This window comes from Canis aureus, chromosome 15 (assembly GCF_053574225.1).
Source record: "Canis aureus isolate CA01 chromosome 15, VMU_Caureus_v.1.0, whole genome shotgun sequence".
In the NCBI taxonomy this organism is placed as follows: Eukaryota; Metazoa; Chordata; class Mammalia; order Carnivora; family Canidae; genus Canis; species Canis aureus.
In genome coordinates this window covers 34734428-34761257 of record NC_135625.1, presented here as the reverse complement: position 1 = coordinate 34761257, position 26830 = coordinate 34734428, and the positions used below count along the sequence as shown (strand labels likewise).

General features: G+C 38.1%; 1 protein-coding gene across 9 annotated transcripts in view; it reads right to left on the bottom strand.

Moving 5' to 3' along the window:
• The window catches only part of NRG1 (neuregulin 1), a 1069619-nt gene that overhangs the window by 306744 nt on the left and 736045 nt on the right, over nt 1–26830 (bottom strand). The window contains exon 2 of one of the 9 annotated variants that reach the window (XM_077849086.1): nt 10447–10524. The exons of the other annotated variants lie outside the window; for them this stretch is intronic. The gene's annotated coding sequence lies outside the window, so the exon portion shown is untranslated. The remainder of the gene's footprint in view (nt 1–10446; nt 10525–26830) is intronic. 9 annotated transcript variants of the gene reach the window in all.

The following is a 26830-nucleotide window of genomic DNA, read 5'->3' as shown; positions in this document are numbered from 1 at the left end:
TGACTATACTGATGAAAATTTGTCCGAATTTAACTATGATTAATGAGGAACCTTTTCAAAACGTGAGAAGAAAAGGCCTTTTCTTATGAATACCCAATTCCAAGTCAAATTCTGTTTATGAATTTTTGGGTGTTTGAAAAACCTCCATTTAAAACCAGCATAACCATGTTCAGGCAAGCCTGAAGATTGTAATATCTTTACATAATCTCACTGAGAGAAATACCCAGCCCTTCCTTTTAATTAATAATATCATCTAAAGCAAAGATGGCATACATCCGGGTGAGCTACTACTTTTCATCCTTTGTCTAAATGGTTCATTGAGTCACCACCTAATGAGTTTGTGACATCATAGTTCATCACCATGGAAACAACTATGATGACACGTGTTGCCTTATGGTACTCTTAGTCATCAATCAATTCTCACTGATCTGCTAAGTCAAATTCACTTATATCTTCACAACTTAAAAAATGTCCTCTATGCTAATGATCATAATGACCAAAAATAATGATTGTTTTAAAAGTAACCAGAAATTAGTGAAATTGAAAACCGAGAAACAACCATTCACAATCCTACTTCTTTTATTTTCAGTGGTTAATCTTAATTATTACCCATATGTACATTTACTTTTCACATATTTATGAACATGGCAGAGTAAAATAGCCTTTAAAATGTAATTTAGTAAGCAATTCTGTATCGTGCTCCTTGTTATTAGGACTTTTAGGTTCTGATTATGTTTTTGGGTTAAGATATATTAAGATTTTATTTATTTATTTGTGAGAGACACAGAGAGAGAGGGGGGCAGAGACATAGGTAGAGGGAGAAGCAGGTACTCTGCGGGGAACCTGATGTGGGACTCGATCCCAGGACCCTGAATCACGACCTGAGCCAAAGGCAGACACCCAATCAATGAGCCACCCAGGAGTCCCAAGTTCTGATATGTTTTGAAAGCAACCTTTCATGTTTTAAGAAATAACATAGTTTGCCAAGTAGGTTTTGAGAAGTCAAAGTCTTCTTGTGAGAATAATCTTATTGTATCATGAGGAGGGACATACAAGTTATTTCATTGTATTTTTTCAGGTTTCATAGTTAAAAGCAAAGTTAAGACCTTATTTCTCTTCTTCATTGTAAGGCAGTAGAGATAATAGAAAACAAGACTATCCTGCTTCCTGGAAGGATATTACCAAATAAAAATTTAGATGTAATCCAGTAAAATTTAAGTGCCTAAAGCAAATAAGCCACAAATTATGAATTTTGTATCCTTATCACTCAACATGGAGTATGTGCTCAACAAATGTTATTGGAAGTGAATTTATAGTGAAATGCTTGAGCAAGGAAAACAGCCCATTTACAATGGAGAATTCTGTTTTCATTATTATTGTGAAAGTTAAATTTGCATGACATTAATGGAGATAGATCTATGAATATGTAAAAATGATTTCACATTATCTCAGACAAGCTTTTCTATCAGGAGAATCTAGGTATCTGGTTGCCGAATAGGTATAAAAAGTTATTCATATGAAAATTAAAGGTGTTTGCCCTGTGAAAGACCCAATGAAGAGAATGAAGAGATCAGTTACATACTGGCGGGGGGGGGGGGGGGGGGGGGGGGGGGGGGGGGGGAAGTATTTGCAAACCACATATCTGATGGAGGACTGCTCTCAGAATATATAAAGAACTCTCAAAACAGAACAGTATTGAAAAACAAACCAATTAGCAAATAGGCAAAAGGCACTAAGATACTTCACAGAAGAGGATATACAGATGGCAAATAAGCCCATGATTAGATGTTCAACCTTAGTAGCTACCAGGGAAATGCAAATTAAATCCAAAATGAGATATCACAGTACACCTACCATAATGACAAAAAATAAAAGAAGTGACACCACAAATTCTGGTGAAGATGCAGACAAACTGGATCATTCTGACACTGCTGAAAGGAGTATAAAATGGCACACCTGTGTTAGAAAAGATTCTGGCAGTTTCTTAAAAAAAATAACAACCAGAAAACTAAAACCTAAACTAAACATGCAGCTATCATATGACCCAGAGATTACACTCCTGGGCATTTATCCCAGACAATTGAAATGTATGTTCACACAAAAACCTCTACATGAATATTTATAAATATTCATGCTATAGCAACTAAATTTGTAACAGCTCCAATCTGGAAACAACTCAGATGTTTTTCAATGGGTAGATGATTAAACAGCCAACCTCTGAAATACTATACAGCAGGAAAAAGGAACAAACTATGGATGTCCACACAACCTGGATAAATATCTAAAGAATCGTTCTAAACCTCTCTAAAGAATTACACTGAATAGAAAGAGCCAATACCCAAAAGCTGCAGATCCTATGATTCCATTTATGAAGTATTTTTGAAATGACAAAATATTCATGGTTGCTAGGATTAAAGGTGGGAATAGCAAGAAGAGAAACCAGAGGCAGCTCTAAAAGGGTAACATGAGGGACTGTTGGAGGAGCAGAAATGTTCTGTATCTTGACTGCACTGATGTTAATATCCTGGTTGTGCTATTATACAGGAGTTTTGCAAGATGTTAACTTTGAGGGAAACTGGGTAAAAGGTACACCGGAGTTGTCTGTATTATTGTAACTGCATGTGAAGGCAAAATTATCTCAAAATACAAGGTTTACTTTAATCTGGGATTTTTAAGAAAGATCTTATTTAAAAATATATCTGGTTACAGTTTGCACAAACAACATATCTATAAGAGTTAACTCTCAAAAGTGTCTATTGTATTTCCAGCCTGGGGTTTGTATATTTGGAAAATGTAGCTTATGAGGTGTAACAAAGATATCTAAAGAAATGTATTCCAATCAGATGTTTCCTGTTGAAAACATAGTACTCAAAACTATGACAAAAATAGGAAGAAGTAATGATGTTATAAAGGAGGATGTGGAGAGTGAAAATTTTGAATTTTAGTTTTAAAAATAATCTTCATTGATAGGAACTCCCAAACCAAAACTTCATGTTCACAATGCCATAGTAGAATATTTTACAAGCTAATTATCTTCTCTTCTTCTCTCCCTAGTATCTGTCTTCGTGAAAACCAACCAGAAGAAATGAAGGAAGAGTTCTGGTGCATATAAATATACTTGTGTAGGGTTCTCAAAAGTTTATTTGCCCATTCAACAAAGATTTCTTCAGAATTTACTATACAGCCAGGCTCTGTGCCAGGCATGGGGAAGAGAAAGATAAATAGGACCTAGTCCTTCCTGTCAAGGAATTTCATGTTTAAAGGAAGGAGGGATGCTTTCCTAATAATAGATTTTTACAATACAAAGTAATAAGTCCAGTGACAAAACAAATCATTCAATGGAGCATGGAGCACACAGGAGTGATGCTGAGTTCAGATGAAGAGTTGGGGTGGGCTGGGGAAATGGAGGGCTGTCCCAAGATGAGTTGGGTCATGAACGATGAATAGGTATTAGCCAGGTTAAAGGCAAACAAACCAAAACAATCCAGGGGGAGTTCCAGAAAAGACCTGTAGCCTCAATTTGGATAAATTCCAAGTTTGAGTACACTGAAGGAGTAGGAGATGCCTGATACAGTTAAAAAATGGACCAAAAATCTCTCCCATTTATCTCCCCACATTCTTTGGCTGAGGAGGAGCATACCCATGAACACAGTTCCAAGCGTTTTTGCTACCTGCTTGGCTATGAAACATTAGGACAGAGTTGTGATGGAGATGTTGATGCTGAGTATGACATAAGACATCAGAAAACATTTTTAGGTGTATGCATGTGCACGCACATGGTTGCAATATTTGGTCATTAGGCCCAGGGCATTGTACCATTGACACTCCTATACAATGTTTTCCTGTACTCCTAAACACTATAGCCATGATTATGTCACTGAAATCTCCAACCAGAGAAAAGAATATATATATATATATATATATATATATATATATATATATATTTCCATTTTATTTATTTATTCATGAGAGACACAAAGAGAGAGGCAGAGACACAGACAGAGGGAGAAGCAGACTCTTCACAGGGAGCCCAATGTGGGACTCAATCCCTAGACCCGGGATCACACCCTGAGGTGAAGGCAGTAGCTCAACTGCTGAGCCACCCGGGCATCCCGAGAAAAGAAATATGTTATACTTATTTAATGATCTATGATCATTCATACAGTTCCATTATGTATACCTTCTTCATTAAATGATGGCAGCCTAATCGACAATGGCTTTACATAAAAAAAAAGACCTTGGTACCACTCCACCCAAGACAGATGATCATCTTAGTGATCAAACTGATCCTGACTTTAGCAATGTAAGATGAAGTAGGAAAGGATAAATCTTAATCTAGAAATTCCTTTATAAATCGTCATTTGAACAAAACCAAAAGTCACTTGATAACTATAAAGCCAACTTAAGCTTCCAATTTTTTTTTCAGAACAAATTATTTGTTGAAAACTTCAGAAATAACGATTGAAGAATAAAATGAAAAGTACACACACTTAGCGATAGTATGGAGAAAGCCAGGACTTATTCCAGAATTCAAAGGATGGGAAATGATAGATAAATAAACATTATAAAAAGCAATTCTCATTTTGGTTAATAAAAAGATTTTACTAATAAAAAATATTTTGCTTTAGAAGTAGTGGTATGAATCTATGAAAATAAATAACAGCTGGGTATTTATTATTATATTAGGATGTACTGAAATGGCCCCAAAGGCAACAAGAATCGTTAAAAAAGAAATACTCATATGTTCTATTGACTTCTAATTCTTTAGAACTTTTAAGTCATTTGGTAGTATCTTATATTTTTCTTTAAAAAAATATTGCCTGATAGTGTTTTTGCTGAGGAAAGACCTTTTAATCTGCACGGCTAAATGTAAAATATAGACTATTAACTAGACACATTTATAGAACTAACAACCAAGTGGACAGCATGATTACAAATATAATAGCTCACCATATAACAGCAGGAGAGACCTATATGAAGTGTCTGGATTAGGCAAAATGCTCTCTGACTCTGTCAGGTAACAGAATTGCTTTGGCCATTAAACTGGGGCTTACCCAACAGTGACTCCATACAAAACCATCAACTCATAGGCTTGAGCTAATGCTGTACTTGTAAATTTTTATTTTCCTTCAGTTTGGCTAAAGGTTGCTTTTATTTTACTTTTTCTTTTTAAACATTTTATTTATTTATGAGAAATAGAGAGGCAGAGACATAGGGAGAGGGAGAAGCAGGCTCCCCATGGGGAGTCCAATGTGGGACTTGATCCTAGGGAGCCAAAGGCAGATGCTCAACCACTGAGCCACCCAGGCACCCCTAAAGTTTGCTTTTAAATACAAGTTTCACTGGTTGTTGGGAAGAAATCCCCATGGATCACTGTTGCGATGAATGGGGACCTTTGACCACCCAACCAATGAGACTCTGGGATGGCCATGATGACAGCTCTGGGATGGCCATGATGACAGAACCAGGCCTTGAGTGAATCTAGAAAGGGTCTGATTCAAGAGGCTGTTACTGAAATACCTGCCTCCCACCTTGCCTATCTGTCATCTTTCTTCATCCATGCCAATTTTAAACTATCAGGCAAAAATATAGGCATGGTGTCTCCAGAAGATCACTGCTAAGATTCCCCTAAGAAGGGTTGGTGCTTATTGGCAATACCCTCTAGCCTTATACCTTTATGGTTATTTTGTCAGGTTAAGTCCATATCACTTTGGAAGGCACAGGGTATCAGGAACTGACACTCTGGGCTAAGTTTCAATGGTAAAGAAGAAACCGAATAAGTAACAAGTCAAGGACTTTGGATCCCAGGAATGGGTCCTAATCTGGCCTTCTGGGGGCATAGAGTTGCAGAAGTTAGGGGACTCCAAACATTTTGATTTCTGCCTGTCACATTTTAATTCCATGACTTTGTGCATTTTACTTAACTTCTCTAAATCTCATATTTGTAAAATGGGTAAGCACCATCCCACCTACTTTTCAGAATCTTTGTTAGAATTGAGAGATAGCAGAGGTTTTAGCACCCCAGTGTAGTGCCTGACACAGGGTGGCTCCTCAAGGGCAGTTTTTTTAATGCATAAAAATGTGGAAAACATCTAGCTCAGTGCCTGAATCAAAGAAAGTTCTTAATAAATTAAACTTTGTTTTACTAATGAGAAAACTTCTGAAAACTGTGCCCAGCTATCGTGTATGAAAGGCCACAAATCTCTCAGCCCAAGGAAGGAAAGGCATCTGTGCTATAAGAAATTTTTCTCACTCTTGACCAAGCTTAGGGCACTTCATCGTCCTCCCACTGAGACTGAAAATTTGCACCATTGGAAAGAGAAGTGAATTCTAACATCTATTTAGAATTGCAGAGGTGAGAATTGTTCCTTTTTGTTGCCAGGAATCGAAACAATACAGTTTACAAGACAGAACATTTTCCTCTTATCTGCTACACACATTTAACATTTTCTATTTTGGTTCATTATTAATCTATAATTATTCTCTTTTGTGGAGTTGTGAAATCATAGCAGGAGGTTACATTGCTCAAAGAATGAATTCTTTCCTGAACAAGGAAAATTGGAAAAAATATAAGCCCCAAAGGGACAAATACCTTCCCATTTCCTGAGGCACACTGAGAAGTCTACAATTAGCTCAGTTTCTAATAGTTTCCACAGCTCTGCTACTGGACATATCTCATTTTTCCACCATGAGCGTGGTAAGAATTGCCTAAATCTAGAATATCTCTCCTACCCTTTCGGGCCCTTATCACCTATTTCCTAATTGCAGGAGGGTGAAGAGTGAGTTGGAACTTCCTTTAGAGACTTGCATTTCTCTTTCATTCTGACATCTTCCTGATGTCTCTTCACTTGTTCCTTCCATTTGATGCCACGCTGCCTGGTCCTCAAATAAAGATGACAGAAAACAAGGTCCTGGTATGTCTTCACTCCCCAGCATATGGCTGTCCAAGTTGATATGTTCTGAGTGCAGACAGCACATATCGTATGCTCAGATGTCCTCTATGGCCTCACTTCCTGGCATCCATTCAGGAATAAAGGCAATGTTGTAGACCATGACTACAAATATAACAAGTATTTCCCCTGAAATACAGTCATTCCACTCTTACCACTTCCTTTTGACCTAAGTTGATATATTAAATTTAATTATTGTGTAACTAACCACCACTTAAAGGACCTCTTCCCCCTTAATGGGATTTGCCAAGAATATCTAGGACCAGCCCTGGAAGGACAGACTTTGTTGTGGTATTAAAGATAGTGTGATATAGTAGAAAACACACAGACTCATGTCAGGAAAGACTGAATCCAAATCCTTCATCTGCTTTTTGACTATGTAACCTTCTTTTTATTAAAAAAAAAAATTCCTTTTAACTTTTAACTTCACTGGGTGTGGAGCCCAACTTGGGGCTTGAAATCACAACCCTGAGATCAATACCTGAGCTGAGATCGAGAGTCAGATGTTTAACAGACTGAGCCACCCAAGTGCCCCTTGACTATATAATCTTGAGCAAAGTATATAATCTCTCTTAGGCTCTGTTTCCTTATTTGTAAAATGAGGAGAATGGCACCTACCTAATAGGGTTATTTAGAGGATTAGAGAGTTAATGATTTACAGTGATCTTAGAACCTCTTTAGTGCATAATTAGCTCTCAATTAATATTATTTATTGTTATTTCTGCCCTTTCATCCTCAAATTTTCTACCACTATCTTCTAGTAAAGATAGGCCCAGAGCTCCTCAATGGTGAGAGTGTATCTCAAGGAACAGGTGTATATCAAGGAACCCACCATCCCCACACACATCCAGCCAAAATATATTCCCTTTGAGGACAATTTCACAATTATAAATTCACTACTTTAATCTGGATTTGGCTACTTAGCTTCTTTTAAAACACAAATGTTCCTGGGAAGGGCAACATACTAAGCCAATAAAAAGTAACATCTATCATTTGTGAAGTAACACATTCTACTTAATTGTGCCATTTCTTATCTTAGCCTGTTACAATTCTATAAGGTAAACCTTATCTGACAAAGTCCAGACATTTAGGGTTATGGGGATAATCAGAGCAAATTTGGATAAGAAGTCACCTCGTCAAGTTTCTTTTTTTTTTTTTAATAAAAGAAATGATGGAATATAAACAATCTAAGATATTTGTAGACAGGCTAAGAATAAACAAAATAAGCATTGACTGGGGTATTATGGTAATATCCTTTCCAAGGCAGGCTCTGACCTTGGGAACAGTATTTCTGAGGAACTCTGAGAATATTAACTGTCCAATGAGGTCTTGTCTCTTGAATACTTGTAAGGCGTGTGACAGTTGTGGTAAGTCACCAATAAGTCACCAGCGATGTAAAAGGATATAAAAAGTATTGAGTGGAAGGTGATCTGGGGGGTGAGTGTTCCTGGGAATCCTAAGAATAAATGTCTGTCCAGGACATGTGGATTCTTGTTTGTTGGCAAGAGTGGAGTAGGACAGAACCCTAGTGAAAGACCAGAGCTTTACCCCAGGGCTCAGATGTCTATTTGCTAATTAGAGCACGTACCACCTCTCATAATCATTGTGCAGTTGTGTTTCCTAAGTGACTTTTTGTATCACACAGTTAGCTGGAGACAGAATAGAAGCAATGAGAGCATAGGCTCTAGAATCGGAAAGATCTAGCCTTACATGACAACTCTATTATGACTGTTAAGTTGTTCTGTGACCATGGGCAAGTTATTTGATTTCTTTGAAACCTACATCCATTACATGTGTGTTACACAATATTCACTGTGCAAGGTCATGAGAAAATTAAGTCAGGTAATAGAGTCGAGAAGATGCAGTTGATGCTCAATGAATGCTAGTTATGTTTATCATGGAGGCATCTCTAAACCATGAGCTCCTGGAGGTCAGGGACCATGCCTTACTCATTTTTATATCCCTGATGCCTACTGTAAAGTTAGGCTCAATAAATGAATGTTGACTGATGTTTAAATGAACAAACCTTGAGAAAAAGTGCTTCTCATGTGCCCCAAAAAAGTTGCAGCGTAACACAAGAAACGATCAGATGGTGCATGTCTACAAGAGCACATGGTGCACTGAATAAGGAGAATGCCACTTTTAGTTAATGCCTCTGTAGCTGCTTTGCCATTTACTCATCATTTACACGAAATGAAAAGCCACAGGCCCTATTTTCAGCGACGAACATATGCAAGTTGTCAGATGCTGGGAAAAAAAGGACTTGAGTTCTAGGGAGACAGTTGAGTCCTGAGTTTAAGGGGGAAGGCTCCCACAGCAGACACTCCATACATCCATTTCTCATCCCACTCAGTGCATCAGAGCTCACACCACTTGCCCAAGCTCCGTACATGTGTTCGAAAACAGTTTGCCAGGTTTGCTCTAGAAGAGAGCAGAACGTATCATTCACCCATTCACTGCTTACTCATCGACGTGTGAGTAGATTTCTCTACTTCCTTGGACATGATGAAGCAAAGGGGATGTAACAGAAATAATTCTATATTCCAGAAATTGTGAATTCTTAAGGGGTTCTTGAAGAAGGTAAGGCTCTCATCACTTGAAAGGGAATTCCTGTGGACTGGGAATCTGGCCTCAGGTGATTTTTTGTGGTTCACTGAATGAATCAAGATTAGGTTGCAAAATCCACCAACAATAATAGTAGCACTGTCCTAAGGCTGAGACACAATGATTTGAAAATGCAAATTACAATAGTGTAGTCAACGGGACTATGTGACTTCACTCTACGACTGCTTTGCCCATTTGAACCTATAGTGCATTCAGTTTCTATACACACGTGTCACTCTCTGATTTAACCATTTAGGCCTGCAAGAAAAAGATTAGGAAAAGCAAAAATTATGCACATACACTATATAGATACATATTTTAAAATGATAACTTTAATGAATTTACACTTATTCTTTAAAAGTGTACACGGTATCCATAAAGAACAATGATAGGACACAGAATCCTGGATATGCAGCTGTAGCAAAGGAGTAGATGGATGGTTAAGCAGGTAACAGATGTATGTCCGGGGTCTGAGAAGGGATAGCCACACTGTTTGCAAGAACTTCTTGTATTGCCAGTTTATGATATTGCCCATGTATGTGTATCAAAGAAACAAAAAGAGAGAGAAAGGGAAAAAATGATTAAAATGAAGTTCTTATTTTCTTCTGTTACAAAACAAAGCATTATTTCCGCCTGGATTATTAACTGTGTACCTTGAAACCAAATCGTGTTCTAACAATATCCCTGTAATTAGAAACATACGTATCTGCATATGTTACTGCCAAAGTACGTAGGTATTTTACTGGTGTTAGTCATCAGCATATGGCAGGGGAAGCACTGCCAGTGGGCAGAAGGCTTCACAGTATTTGGGCCAAAGTGGTAAAAGGAGGCCGTGACTCCGTACGACAAGGTGGAGATATGGTCCTAGGAAATGAGAGTCTCAAACACTTACCTTTACATTTTAGTCCACTTCGTCAAGCCTGAAGCCATTGTTGCTTCTGGCCAATCCCCCTGGTTGGGTCCCATCATTCTACAAAACAAACAAAAGAGAAACTCTAGATAAATATCCTTATATATCCCTAATCTATTCATACTATAAAACATACAGCTTGTTACTTTCTCTCGAAAAATAAAAATACCACGTTTCATTCCACCCTCAAATCACTAAGGTCCAGCATTACTATGCTGATCTGCATATACCCTGATGTTGATGCAGCCAATGCTTATTTACAAAAACCTTAACACATCGGAAGGAACAAATCAGCTTCCGCATATAATACTAATCTATGCTTTCCAATAGAGGACAAAATACGACTAAGTCCTATCCCAAGAACAAAACAAAAACAAAAAACTTACCTGGAATGAGAGTGTCTGTAGAAATTTCTCTAAGTCTTGAACCAACTGCCCCAAATATAAGGCAGATCCAACATAAAGACATCTTCAGGTGAGGTCAGGGGTCCAGAACAACCCATTACTGTTGCTGAAATAAAAGCTGGGTCTCCATCAGGGAGGGATGAAATTATCAGGAATTACCAGGGTGCTGTCACAAGCACAGATTCTGCAGACTTGCTGAGTAATGACACCTCAGCTCCTCGTACCTAGTTTTAATATCTTGCTGGAGGAAACCAGCAGCTGACAGAACAGGAGGGAGCTCTGGTCCTTTTGGTGAAGGGTGTACTCTTTTCTCACACTCTTTTCTCACACAAGTGTGAAACCCTTAAGCAGGAAAATCCTTAGCTTTATGGGTGATAATAGTCCTAGAATGGGTCATCATTTAAGCCTATTAAGCCAACCTGCTATTAAGGTTGAACTCCATTAATAAGGTCAGACCACAACATGCCAACAATGGGAACCCCTGCTTTAGAAGTAGTGAAGCTGATTTCTACAAACACTGTTTCCAGGCTGGTTTTAAAAGGGATCTGTAAGAAGAAGATGAAGAAAAAACCTCACTCAAATAAAGCAATGACACCTGGGTTTGATGGAGAGGTGGATTTCATTACCACTCATCCATACCTGCTTCCCTCCCTAGGGGTGGAATTATATTTTCTCCAAGGCACTGAAGTCAGATTTGGATTGAGTTGTTCTGCTGCTGAAATGGACATGGGAATGGAAGTGACTTGTATGATATCCAGACAGAAGCTTAAGTCATAGCTTGTTCTATGACCGAGGTCTACTTCTGTCTTTGCCTGTGTCATAATGGACACCAATATTAAGAGAGACTCCACCATCGCTGTGGGTCCCCTATAAGTAGGTAATGACATGGAACAGAACCATTTGCTAATACTCACTGAGCATGTAGTGTAGTTGAAAAATAAATCTTGGTTGTTGTAAACTGCCAAGACTTTGGAGTAGTTTGTTACCACAGAACAATCTAGCCTATTCCAGCTGAAATGGTTAACAACTTGGAAGAAAACAATTCCGTGGTTGAAATGTCTCTGTTCATATTATATTTATAAGCTACTCGACATAAGTAATTAAACATTTGTCAATTTCCTGATGGTGAGCATCTTCCCGCAACAGATAACTGAAAGAGAGCATATCTGAACTCACACATTAGAACTATCTTATAATTGGTTGATAAATTGTGATTTGCCTCATCATGTGATTTGAAGCTGAAGTGCTCGTTTTTTCTTTATTGCTGAAGGAGCTATCAAATTGAAGGTAGTCAAATGAATGGAACACAGGTCTACCAATAGGCTGTTACCCATTAACCCCAAAATGCACACACAAGAAAATCTAGTCACGTATGTAATGAAATCTAAAAGAATGGCAAGACAAGGTTGTTGGTGCTAAGCAGGCTTTGGCTTTTTGCCTCCCATACAGCTCCACTGCCATGGAGTGGCACTTCCCCTAGGCCACTGGGAAGGCAGTTTTAGAGGCTCTATGACTTTACATCTGTAAAGATTTTCTTGAGTTTGTAAGAAAAGGCTTTGAGTGGCTATGATCCCAGGGAAAATAATCAGGGCAACAGAAAACCAGAAAGATCACTAGGCAGAGGGGGAAAAGCCATCATATTTAAGGCCATTTCCAAAGAAATAGATCTATTTAATTATTTCCTTGTGGTTTTTCAAGGAAAACGATATATCGGAAAGTGGTGTGATAGGAAAAAGTAACAAACTCACCTCACAATTGTTTTTCTAGTTTTTCTTCAGGCTTAAAGAGTTAAAGTTACACCAGATGTGGAAGGACAACAGATGGGTGCATTCTGATGACTTATAATGTTGGATAATAAAATGACCTAAGACTCTATTTAGAGAAATAGAACAGCCACACTTGGGCTGTTTACAGACTTAGAAATATCATGATAAGCAAATGTAGGCAGTTCAAAGGAACGATGAAAAAAAAAGGACAAGTGGATAAATAATGATCTGATGTTGTTGCGAAAATGTAGTATAACTCCTGCATTGTTAATATAAACACAGATGACCTCTGCATTTGCTCAACTTTCGTCTTCAAGACAGGAAACAGCAACTGATCTTTATCGGGAAAGTAGAATCTTCCACTTGCCTCTGCTGTGCTGACATGATGGTTATGTCAGGGCAGAGCGATGTCGCTATCTCTTCCAAGCACATGCTGACAAGCCCGATAGGTGCTTGAAAGAGAAGCTTATCCCGGGCATGGGCTTTGTGCGTCGCCGAGACAGCATGGCCAGTGTCACAGGGTGGATCAAGAGTGTGCACGTGTGGAGTATGGGGTTGAGGGTGGGATGGTGATCAGAGCGAGAAGGGCCCTGTGACCACATTTTCCATGTCCATATTCACCAATTCATCCTTTTCACAAACTTAAACATCCTCTACGGTAATGTTTACCACTTAACAAACAAACACACCAAAGAGCAATTGTTTCGTGCATGAGGATAGCTGGTGAGTCCTATATTCTGGACATACTATGAGCTAAAGCACAAAGAATTGTTTATGAATTACGCAATATTTTACGTCAGGAAAGTTTCAAACATCTGGACTATTTTTTTTCCCTCTAGTTCTGATAAAAATGGATTTAGGTCTTTTTCTTTTTTTTCCTTTAACAGTGTGCACATACTCACGCACACATCCATCATCGATACAACACATGAGACATCCGTGTTCATGGCAACCTATGGCGTCTGGTGAACATTCTCTCCTATTTCTGCTCTGGCTATCCGTTGAGTTGTTATTTTCTCCCTAAATGAAGTCACCTAAATTGACCTTGTATTTCTTGCTTCACGGTCCATTCGGTTTGGGCTGCAAAACAGATCCTCTCAATACGGAATAAATTCTTATTGCTCTTACTTATTAAATTTTTCTCACCTACCATAACACTTGCAGAAAATACCTTTATTTTATGTTTCTCCATAGCCATTATATAGAGTCATAATCCTGTTTCCTTAAAGTCATGGTGGGATGATTTTCCTTAGGCTTTGCCCATGGTAACCTGGCCAGAAAAACTGTTTCTTATGAAAGGGTCTTCAATTCCATCTTCTAGCTCCCAATCCTTCTGTGTATGCATCCACACAAGAATAATGGTATCAAGCTCATTCTCCCCCTTATTCCAAATAAATAGTTTCACATACATATTTCCTTAAGCCTTCAGCCTCTCTGTTATGTGCTCTTAAGTGGTTTAAACTTTACATGCTGGTACCAGCTACTACCTCTTCAATTGGAAACAATGCTACTATTATCTAAGCTAAGGGTTGACAAAATCTTTCTGTAAAAAGTCAGATAGTACATATTTACAGCTTTGTGGGCAATATGGTCTCTGTGTGTCTGCCACAATTAAACAACTCTGCCAATGTAGCATGGAAGCAGTCAGAGATGTAATAACTGAATGTATTCCAATAAAACTTTATTTACAAAAAACAGATTGAGGGGGATGGTTTTGGTCAGTGGCCTGTAGTTTGTTGATTTCTGGTCTAAAACAAACAGACACCCATAGCCATATTTATAATTTGTAAATAAGATTCTTATCCTGGTGACATCACACTCACTGATGGCCTTCACATTTCCCCACAGACTTATTTAGGAAACATAAAAAATTAGGCAACATGGTATCTTTGAAAGTTGCTAAGAGGGTAGAGCCTAAAAGCTCTCTTCACAAGGGAAAAAAATTTTTTTTTTCTTGTGTCTACATGAGATGATGGATGTTAATTAAATTTACTGTGTTAATCATTTTGCAATTATATAGGTCAAGACATTGTGCTATACACCTTAAATGTATACAGTCATCTCAATAAAACTGGAGAATAAATCAATATGAAGATAGAACTACTATTCTCTAAGCAGGACCCCATCATAGTTATTTAGAAAACTGACATTCCAACCTCTTCTTGCCCAATGAATATTGGCAACTGATACAAATACCACTCCAAAACAGATGCATTTAGATATTTTCTTTTACTCTTCTCTCAGTTCAGATAGTATAACCCCATTTAATGTCTTTCACACTCAGCAGTACCTGTCTAGCCAACGTGAGTTACAGAAATGCTCCTGATATACAGTAAATCATAGAAACATAAAGCCATAGAGGGCTTCAATTATAATGATAGCTACTTTTTTGGGGGGAAATTTACAAACAAGCATTTATTTATTTATTATTTTATTTATTTACTTATGAGAGAAACAGAGAGAGGGGCAGAGACATAGGCAGAGGGAGAAGCAGGCTCCCCACAGGGAGCCCGATTACAGACTTGATCCCAGCACCCCAGGATTCCAACCTGAGCCAAAGGCAGATGCTCAACCACTGAGCCACCCAGGCATCTCATAAACAAGCTTTTAATATCCAATTCTGATTCATTGTCCAAACAAAGACAAGTCACTACTGAAACTTCAGAAGACCTTAGTAAGTAATAAGAGTCTAATCTAAATCTATAAAAACTGTACCAAGGTGTAACTATATTTTCTCCTGAGTTCAATTATCTTATGGGACAATTTAGGAAAAAATATATTTCTTTGATTCAAAATCACTTGTAAATACCCCTCTGTAAAGAGTCCGATGGCTTTCCTATATATTTTGGGCAATTTATCTGATGGGATTCCTAACACAAAATTCCATCAGATGATACTCATCTTTTAACGAGCATCTGCAATATAATGCCAGGAATAATCATATATTACCTCGCTTACCTTCACTGCATCCTACAGATGAGGAAACCAATGCCCAAATATATTGAATCACTTAAAATTCTAACACTAGTAAGAGACAGATCTGGGACTTCAACCAAGTCCCCTGACTCATTCTAACATGCTCTTTGCACCAAAGTGAAAAGAGGAGGTAAAAGACCTCATCTTTTTTTTTTTTTTTTTTTTTTTTTTTTTTTTTAATTTATGATAGTCACACAGAGAGAGAGAGAGAGGCAGAGACATAGGCAGAGGGAGAAGCAGGCTCCATGCCGGGAGCAAAAGACCTCATCTTAATCTTTGTTTATCAGATTTTCCTGATTCTTCACCGATATATTGAAGATCAGTGCTTTTGATTTAATTGAATCTGAAAAAGAGTGCCTTTAATTAACATTCAATATGAGGATACTTTGAGAAGTATACTGAGTTCAAGGCTGGGTGTGGCACCTGCTAAATGCTAGTAATGATCCTGCACCTTCTGGCTGGCCTGGGGGTTCTAGACTCTAGAGGCCCAGGGCAAGTGCTTTTCAGTGTGTCCTAGTCACACTGGTCCTTCATTATAAAGTTAGTGTAATGTATTGTATATGTCACAAATGGGGAAATATGAGGAAAACAAAAGACACAGAAGCTTAAGGAATAGCCTAGAGAAGACAGTGCTCACTCTTAGTCACAGAAAAGAATTTGAGAAACAGAGACGAGGACATATGGATGTATTGCCCAGATCCAGCTAACCAAGTCAGCTGTCTATACTAGGTTTGGTGTTTCATGGTTATCTAAAAAGAGGGCATAGGAACTGGGCAGAAGATATAAACTTCTAGAATTCCAAATATCAGGTCTCCAAATATTGGCTCATGATGATTTTCACTTTCCTCATTATTATACTACCTGAAAGGAATGTGAGGAAAGTGTGTTATGGTAGGGTTCAAGACCAATTAGTTGACTATCAGTTAAAAAACTATAGATAAATGAGCTTTCTGGAAGAGTAAAACTCACAACAAACCCATCATGGGTGTCTTCATGGAAAACTGAATCTAAAGCAAATATCTGAAAATGATATTTTAAAAAAGAAAGATGAAAAATTGCCAGTATGTACATGTGCGTTTGTGTGTGTTGCAGGCAGAGGAGGGGTAAGTCCTGACTTTTGTATCAGGATAATGCTGACCCTATACCTCTGACTTCTTTGAATCTTTGCCCAAACATGTGTTTGCTCTCATGTAGACCAAGCCTTATAAATCTTGGCATAATCCATCAGCACAAGGAGAGATATGTTGCCTAGTGTGTGGCTGTGTCATAAAGATGAAATTGCTTCTGATGAAGTGTGAGGTCTCTTCAACGACCTGTCCTGGAGACAATAACCTTTAAAACACATCGAAATTAAAACTGTAAAAATATTACTGCTGAAGACAAGGGGATCAATACATCCTAGTGACTCAAATGCCACAGACCACGCCATCAACAATCTTCAGTTATAGAGTTTGTTCCTTTTGAGCATGGTCTTTCTTTCATGGATAGGCAGCTCACAACTTGTACTGGGTCACTGGGGGCACCTCCAAAGGGCTTCCCAGACAACCTAGCACACTGGGAGTGTAAACGAGAGAGTTAATTTAAACCACGTAAATGTTTGGCTTCTTTTTGAAAACTATGGAAAGTCTCATCATATCATAGTTGGTTATTACGCAGATTCAAACAGTGTGCTATGAGTTAAACCAGGTCCCCTGACACGCAACAACTGCATTCAGTTATGGTCTGATAGGCATGCCTAGAATGTAATGGAAAAATCGTTAGACATTCCATTCCCCTATCAGTTTGGTGAAGATCAAAAACACTGACAATACCCAGTGTGGGCAAGGCTGGGGAGGAGCAGGCATGCTGTTACAGTGTAGGCAGAAAGGAATCTGGTATGACCCTTCTGGTGGGTAGATGGGCACCATGTTTCAAGATACAAAATCTCCACATCTTCTGATTCAACCATTCCACTTCCAGGGATTTATCACAGAGAGAAAATTGGCCCAAATCTCAAAGATGCAAGCATGACATTCATCAGAGTACTGTTTATGAAAGCAAACACTTGTTAACGCCCTCAGTGTCCATCAACAGGAGAAGTGTTACATGGCTTCACCAACAGCATTTACCATCCATGGCCGATAAGCACAATACTGGTATTTGTATTAATCAACAGGAGGAACCATCAGTGATGTGGCTATTTGTGAGGATAGGATAGGAAAGGAGCAAGGAACAAGCTATAAAACAGCATATTTACCGTGTATGCATAGAATGCACATAGGATGCAAACAACAAGCTGCTTCTGAGTAAGGAAGTTTGCATTAACGCTTCACTTTTCTCCATCTCCTCTTCATGATGTCATTTTCCATGTCTCTGCATTAATCTTTGTTACCAGCAAAAATTAAGACAACACACAACCAACTTAGGTGTTTTTTCTCTCTTCTAGTACCTACGTGATAAAGATGTCCCGCTGCGTATGTTCAGTGATTTGCATTTTCCCAAGGAAAGTGCCATCACAAAGCACAGGCATACAGGAAGAAGGAAAGCTTCGGGTCTGTGGCCTGTACTGCATTAGCTACTCTAAAGATAGAGGAATCAATAACTAGGCTCTAATAGCTTGTTAATCATCACACTGAACTTAAGTTTCGCTTTTATAAAATAATCTTGGAACGGTAATAGCCCTGCTGCTTCACATTGCTTTTCTTTCCGAGGGCTTTATTAACATGACCTCACTCATCATGCGGTATGCCTGTGAGCTCTAGCTGCCGGCAATTACCTTCCAGTTTAAAGATAGAAGCTCCAGGCTGAGAGATGGGTAAGACTTTGGCCAGAACCTGCAAATGCTATGACAGAAGTGGACAAGTAAAAATCTTTATTTTTCTGCCTTTGGCCACTGTTCTATGGTCGATGTTTTCCATTTGTTGATCCACTGACCAGGGGGTCAATTTCTGAGCCACTGGTCCTTTCTATCTTACTCCTTAAAAATAGTCATTTTGATTCCTTTCTTCTCCTTCGATTTTGGGGTCCACAGTAAAGGATTTAGAGAGGTCTGATGTGGTTTGGGAAAAACTGGTGCACTGTATAGAATATATTAAAAAAAGAGGCATCAGGGTGGCTCAGTGGTTGAGCATCTGCCTTCAGCTCAGGTCGTGATCCTAGGGTCCTGGGATGGAGTCTCACATTGGGGGAGCCTGCTTCTCCCTCTGCCTATGTCTCTGCGTCTCTCTTTGTGCGTCTCATTAATAAATAAATAAAATATTTTAAGAAAGCCCTTATGTGGGTTAAAACCTGACAAACTCCTACATCCCAGTAATCCCATTTTTAGGTAGGGGTCAGAAAAAGGAGAGACCAATATAGTATGGTCACTTATCAATCAGAATTGGAGGCAGAAATTAAAGGATGGAAGGCACACCTAGGGAGCTTTGTGACTTTGAGGCCATGGCTGGAGACATCCAAAAGTCCTTCTCAGCAAATCTAGGCAAGCCTCCAGAGAAAGGCCAGTAGCAGAAATTGTACTGGATCTTCAAGCAGAAATATGAAAAAGGAAGTTTTTGGACTTTTTCCTTCTCTTAAGACATCAAAATAAAATAAGAGAATAGTAACCTCAAGCAACCTCTTTCTCCCAGGGAAAATGGACTGACAACTTCCATTAAACACAAGAGAACACGACCCACTGACAGGGAGCCAGATCGTCGTTGCCTCTGTCTGATGAGTGTTTGGTGCTGAATGTTCTCTGCATGTACCCTGTTAGATGGACCTAAACACAGCATGAACAGTGACATGGACTGTAGGCTCTGACCCTTATAAGAAGATCACCTTCCTGAGGCAAGACTTAGCAGAATCAGGCCCCTGGGGTTCTCTGATGCCACTGACAGACTGTGTGAACTGTCCTTGCAGGGCTTTCATGTTTCTATCTGTTTATCAGGACTAATAAAATGGAAGGATTTTATTAATTCAGCATTAACCAGGTATGAAGAGACGATAAGGATTTACTCCATAGATTTTCTAGACTGTGGAGAGAGATAATCAGTGTTCAGTTTACATATACGTAAAAGAATAGATGCTTGTGTTATGATAAAGTATTTTAGCCAAGCTTTATGCTGTAGTTATTCCAACCTGGTATTTACCTTGGCACACAATAGTATTGGAATTGGCATTTTAAAGAATGATTTCAATTTTCCAAAAGACAAATGTGACCTGTATGAAAATAAGCATCTTAACTATTACCACAGAAGACACATAGTTTCATAGTCATACACAGAATGACCTAGACACCTGATTCTTTGTCCCATTCATCTTTCCTCTAGATCCATTATCTTTCCTGCCTACAGGTACTTAAGGAATACTCTCAAATACTTGGGTATTTAAATACTTGGTCTAACAGAACCAACTAACTGGGAGTCTAGTTGTATTTTATTTGAATGCAGCTCAGTGACCCTAGATTCCTCTTGAAATCGAGCAGTGATGTAGAAAACACATCATATTAGCCATTGTTTCAGTGACTGTTTTAGAGAACACACTCACCATACAGAAATCATTAGCTTGTCTATTATACAAATGGGGAACTCAGTTCCAGCATTCTCTGCAGAACAGTATGTAGGTATTAACAAGGTCAAATACCAGAAGACCTCACACATTTATTCTCCCCAGAGATGAAATGGAACTGCAAATGAAAGCTGACCTTTATCATCCTTACCTTTGCTTTTCCAAGGTAAATGCTTGAATTCCACTGTTTATTTGTATATTCCCACCTTAGAATTCTGATCCTTAATAAAAGCTCTAAGAAATTCATCTGTCAGGTGCTGAAACATATTCTCAAATAACACAACCACATAATGTCCCACAGCTATTTCTGTGTTGAGAAGGATGTAATAACATTTCAGGGAAAAAAAGTACATCAAATGTACACATTAATTGTAACATGTGTTCTGTGTTCATAAATGTTGAAATATGGATAGAATCAAGGAAATCTAGTGCTTGACAGAGCTCATCAAATTTCAACATGAATGATACAAAAACATTTCATCTTCAAATATCTCTATTTCTCAACTGAACTGAAATGCTGCCTTTCAAGAACAGTTTTAGATAACAGGAAAGCTGTTTCTTAACATGTAAATTACTGACAAATCAATAGTTTTACATTCAACACATTTCTACCTGAGCAAAAACTATTTGTATGTATTTGTATTTCCAACTGATGATGTTACATTTGGGGGAACTTTACTTAAAAAGATATCCTACAGACTTATCCTTTTAATAAGTCCAAAACTACCCCATCCAGTAGTCATAGGTGGCTACGACAACTTGAAATGTAACTAGTCTAAACTCAGATATGCTGTGTCAAATGTATTAGATTTCAAAGACTTAATGCAAAGAAAGAATGTAAATTTTCATAATGAAATGACAATATTTTGGATATACTGGGTTAAGCAGAATTATTATTAAAATTAATTCTGCTTGTTTCACTTACCTTTTTAAATTTGGCTATTATTTTTTGTAATTTACGTATGTGACTCATTGTATTTTCATTGGACAGCTCCAGACTAGAAGAATTCGATTAGCATTTAACTACTTTGCAGATGAACATACTTCTCATTAGAATCTAAAAACTGCAATATGGTTGAACTTTATAAACAAAGATTGCTCTTGTTTTTAAATCCTTCCAAAACATTTAGTATGAGGCTCTTAACTTTGAGAAATGGTGCATATATCTCATTTTCCTGCGCATTCTCTACTGGCTTTGGTTAACATGAAATAACGACTAGGATTTATCTAAGAGCTGTTATTATAGTTTTTCAAGATAAGTACAATAGAGTTGATTTGGAAAAGGTGCATAGGAACACATACCAATGACTAATAATAAATACTGTGGCGAATATACTTCCCTAATCGTGAAAGGGAAATATAAACATGATTACAATGATAAAGAGAAATTATCCTAAGAGGAAGAGCATTGGAACAACTTCTTCACAAAATATTTTAGCCAAAAATTTACTCTTGAGGTCAAGGATGTATAGCTTCTTCCATTTCCTTTCTTGTGACTAGAATAGATCTTGAGAATATCCTAACAAGTTCTTCTCTAAAAGATCAAAAAAGCAAGTTCAGTTAAAAGGGATAACATTCATATATCAGATGGAGAGATGTGTGAAAGGGTGGATCAATGAAATGTTCTATGTAATCATTGGCTAAGAAAACAATTTGATGAAATCTCCTGTAGATCTATACGTATGCTAATGATGTTATAGTTGCTATGACACCAGACAGGTTTTCTTCCAGCTCTTACCCTCAATGTACATTTCCTTCTAGAATATTCTCCAGAAAACTGAGAGATACATCCTTCATGATATAACAGAAGGCCATCTATTTAGCTGCTCCCTGTTACTCACCCATACTTGCTGTAGTATCCTAATATTTATTACATTGGGGAGCGTTCACACTTCCTCTGCCAATTACCCAACAGCATTCTTGATCAACACTCTCACGCTGTTTAGTTACCTGAGAGTGACTAATCACAGAGCAGCTGATACTAGTGCTGTTTCTCCCATCCTCATTTACATGTTGAGTAGAAGGCGCACCCTGACAGATTAAGCTGCTCAAGATGGTGTTTTTCTAGTAATTCTAATGGTGTTTCTGCATCCTGTCATACTGCCTTACTACCAAGTAAGCCAAGAAGGCCTTTCCTTTTTCACCTTAATGGAGGCAGAGGTTCATTTGCATGACTTAAAACCTCACACCAGAATATTCATATTCAGAATCATCTGGCAGGCTTGTTAAACCACAGACGGCTGGGTCCCCACCCCAGAATTTCTGATTCAAGAGGTCTGGGGTAAGGCCAATGGATTTGCATTTCTAACAAGTTCCTAGGTTATGTTGCTGCTGGGGTTAGAAGACTCCATTTGAGAACCACTGTTTTAGATACACATTCTCTTATCACTCCCAGATATGCCTTCAGAATATGGTCACAGGTAGGGGAAAGGAAAGAAGGAAGGCAGGAAAGAAGGAAGGAAGGAAGGAAGGAAGGAAGGAAGGAAAGGAAAGGAAAGGAAAGGGAAGGGAAGGGAAGGAAAGGAAAGGAAAGGAAAGGAAAGGAAAGGAAAGGAAAGGAAAGGAAAGGAAAGGAAAGGAAAGGAAAGGAAAGGAAAGGAAAGGAGGAAAGGAAAGAAGGAAAGGAAAGGAAAGGAAAGGAAAGGAAAGGAAAGGAAAGGAAAGGAAAGGAAAGGAAAGGAAAGGGAGAGGGAGGTGGCTGAGAAGGAGGGGAAAAAAGACGGAAGGAAGAGAGGAAAAATTATTCAAGTGTTACTAGAGTCTGGTACACATTTAACACTAAAGTCAAACACACTTAATGTTACTGAACTCAGTACTCACGACAACACAAAGATAGGTGCCATTATACACTTTTCCAGATGATGGATATGAGGCTTAAAATGGATAAATAACTATCCAAAAGATTTCATAATTGGTATTATATACCAATACCAGCAGTCATGATGTGAGCCCAAGTAGGCTGATTCCAGAGCCCTTGCCATAATGCTATGTTGATAGCTTAGCAACTTATAAGCATGTCTAGAGGATGTATCATCATCCCAATCCCTGCCCCATTAGAGAGCACAGTGCAGACTGCTGCAGGGCTGAGTATATGGCAACCTGCAGAAACTGAAACCATACTGAGTTTTGTGTACAAAGGACCTGTTTAGAATTTCCCTGTTAACTTGCACTTGGCCAGCCAGAGTTTTCACTAGGGTGAGCAATTTTAATGGATCATATGAAAAACATGGACTGTGATGTGGGGATTGAGTTGAATAAGGATGAAGGTTGGGGATGGGAAAATATGAAGAAAATTAAAAGGAAAAAAACGTGGAGAAGATTGAAGTAAACGTGGAAACAGGTATATATGTAAGTGAAAAGATTAGAGAATTTGCAGTTATTTCTGCAAACTTTATATGGTCTTAAATATTCATGCTCAAATATTATTTTCCTATTGTAGACCAGCAAGTCTACCAGAGAATAAACATAGGGCTAATTGCTCCCCTCATATAATAAACATAATGATTCAGATATTCAGATATAAGGAAGAAGCAAGAAAAGAATCACTGAAGAGAATGTCAAATTCACAAAAAAATCAAATGAACATAAATTGTGATTCATCCATTTTGCACATTCTTTCCCTTCACATCTCCTTTTATATAGTAATATCTGGTTTTTTCAAAACATATTCCCCGTAGAAATACACTACAGAAAACAGACCCAATCAACTGGAGTTTTGTTCAAATGCTTTCTTCAAATAGACGCCTTAAATGCTGAAGAGAATGTGACTGCTCCAGGGGGAACAGGCGCCCAGGTAGGGAACCCCCACCATGACTATTCTGCACCGTGGAGGTTTTCTTCTTACCCTTCTCCTGCTACCTAGCTGTTCTTTCCAAGAATGAATCAGGTCTAGATTTTCAGGGTTCAGGAGAGGTAAAATAATGGAGTTAGTTATAAACTTGAAGGTTTTAAGAGGTTTGAGTTCAGCCCACATCAGACCCAGAGAGGCTGTAAGGTGGAGCATGGTCTGTTCTTACTGGCAGGATCCCTAAGATGCTCTAATAGGCTCCTGGCCATCAATGCCTGGGGGGCTCAGAGTGTCTGAATTAGTTTCAGGACCCTTGGAAGTGTTGGCAGTATTGGCTCTGTCCCTTGGTCCTTTGGTCTTGTCTTTGCTTGTCTGCATTAAGGTTAGAGCTGAAATGCCACACACACACACAAAAAAAAACAAAAAACAAAACAAAACAAAACAAAAAACAAACAAAAACCACACACACACACACACACACACAAGATCCATCTGTTCAGCTTAAATCTGACTCAAATGGTTGAGACCACTTCAATTCAAAATGGAAATAAGGCATTTGCCCTCCTATGCTTACTAGGGCAATAAGAGTTTCCAGCATGTTTTCCTATTTACCACTTTAAATGCCGATTTCATAGAACAAAGTTGTAAAGGCTATGGATAATCACTAACTTGGGTTGCCCTTTCAGCTCATGAAGCAGAAGTATTGGGTTGCAGGTTTTAATATGCAACATGAATCATGACGGAGATGCCTGAAAAACATACCCTCCCACATCACCTCTGCCAGATAGAAAAAGGAATATTTCAGGGACATCTTGGCAGAGCTATTTTATTATTGAAACCATCTAAATCTGATTTGGCTCCTTTTTGTTGTAGTTTATTTTTTCTTACACCAGGATAATACTGATGATACACCTGAAAAACAGATTTTTGAACCCTGATTTCACTTTAAGCCATTTTTTCAAAATTTTAGGATCATTTAATGTTGGAGTTCAACAAAAATCCTTGCTCTCAAACAAAAGTGTTTGAAGCCCATTGTGTAACACAGGTAAATGTTTTTGTTTTTTTTTTTAAAGATTTTATTTATTTATTCATGAGAGACACACACAGAGAGAGGCAGAGACATAGGCAGAGGGAGAAGCAGGCTCCATGCAGGGAGCCCAATGTGGGACTCGATCCCGGGACTCCAGGATCACACCATGGGCTGACAGTGGCACTAAACCACTGAGCCACCAGGGCTTCCCAACACAGGTAAATGTTAAAGTGCTTTGGTTCAATCCAGTTTAGGGAGTCCAGAGAATCGAATCCAAACTTGGCCCATGGGAGACTTCGAAGGAACACCTAGGACTTTAGTAGTGTACAGTGAGAACACCAGTGATCTCATCTAGGTTCTTCATTTTAGCCACAAGATATCTAAGCTTAGCAGGTTTATTCCAAGGTCACATATGATATTAGTGGCAGGGTGTTAGAAACCAGGGCTTCTGCACCAAGTTTAGTTCTCTCTACAACACAAGGCAGCCTGCTGAATGGGTGGGGTGTGTTTTCATATCTAGGAGTTGTCTATGTAAGAGCGTTGTTTTAGAAAATAAACCCAAACTGCACGTCTTTTTTGCCTTGGATCAAAACATCAAAACACCTATGCAAAGATCATCTTGTACACCTTGACCACCTATGCACAGAAGAAAATGTACTGTCTTGTCCTTTGGGAGTCATTGAAGACTTTTGCTAAGGCAAGGGAGGACAAGAGTAAGGATTGGCATATGGTTGTCCTTCTCTTCCCTTTCTGGTGTCCTTCTCCACACAGTCTCTGAAGACACTCTCCTCTATGTTCCAAAATGACAGCCAGCTTATTTGCCCAATGGACCCATGCAAACAGATTGATGTGGGATAAAGGTTTAAAGGGTTCCTCTTAACAAACTTGTGGTTACCAAAGGGGAGATGAGAGGGGTGATGGATGAAACAGGTGAGGGAGATTAAGAGTACACTTATCCTGGTAAACACTGACTGATGTAGAGAATTGTAGAATCACTCTATTGTATACCTGAAACTAATATAACACTGTATGTTAACTACACTGGAATTAAAATAAAAAACTTCATAAGCAAAAATGAAGGATTACTCTTTAAAGATTATATTTTGTAATTACCTTTACATTAAAGAAATATTTTCATGGCCCAAGTTTCAGACACTACAGAAAGAAATGGGAGTGAATATTTAAAAATAGTATTTATTATTTTTCTTTAAAGTTTTAAAAATGCATATTCAAAGTAGAACACTTGAAAAACATGGAAAAGTGAAAGTCAGCCATATTTTCCAATCCAAAATAGTTCCTGTCAACATTTTGATTTCTTTCCTTTCATTATTATAATGCACTTACATATGCATTCTTTTTCTTTACAAACAGGGTGCCCTCCTGGATATACATTAATTTTTTTTTATTTAGACTGGCTTTAGATTTACAGAAAAAATTATGAGGATAGTAGAAAGAATTTTCAAATATCCTATCCAGTCCTCCTTATAATTAATATCTACATTAGTATGTAGCACATTTGTTACAATTAATGAACCGATTTGGACATATTATTATTAACTAAAGTCTACACTCTATTCAAATTTCTTTATTTTTTTACTCTTTTCTCTGCCCATTTAAGATGTTACAAGGCTAAGAAAATGTGAGAACTAAATGTAATTCCAGGATCCCATCCAAAATATGACTTACTCTGTCATCATTTCCTTAGGCCTGTGACATGCTTTTTACAGGCATATATTGTGAATGATTACTCAGTTTAATAAACAGTCCTTGAGAACATGGTTTATAATGAATGCAGTATTTCACTGAGTAACTGTATCATAGATCATTTAACTGATGACCCTTTATTCAGCATTTAAGTTGTTTTAAAGCTTTTACTATT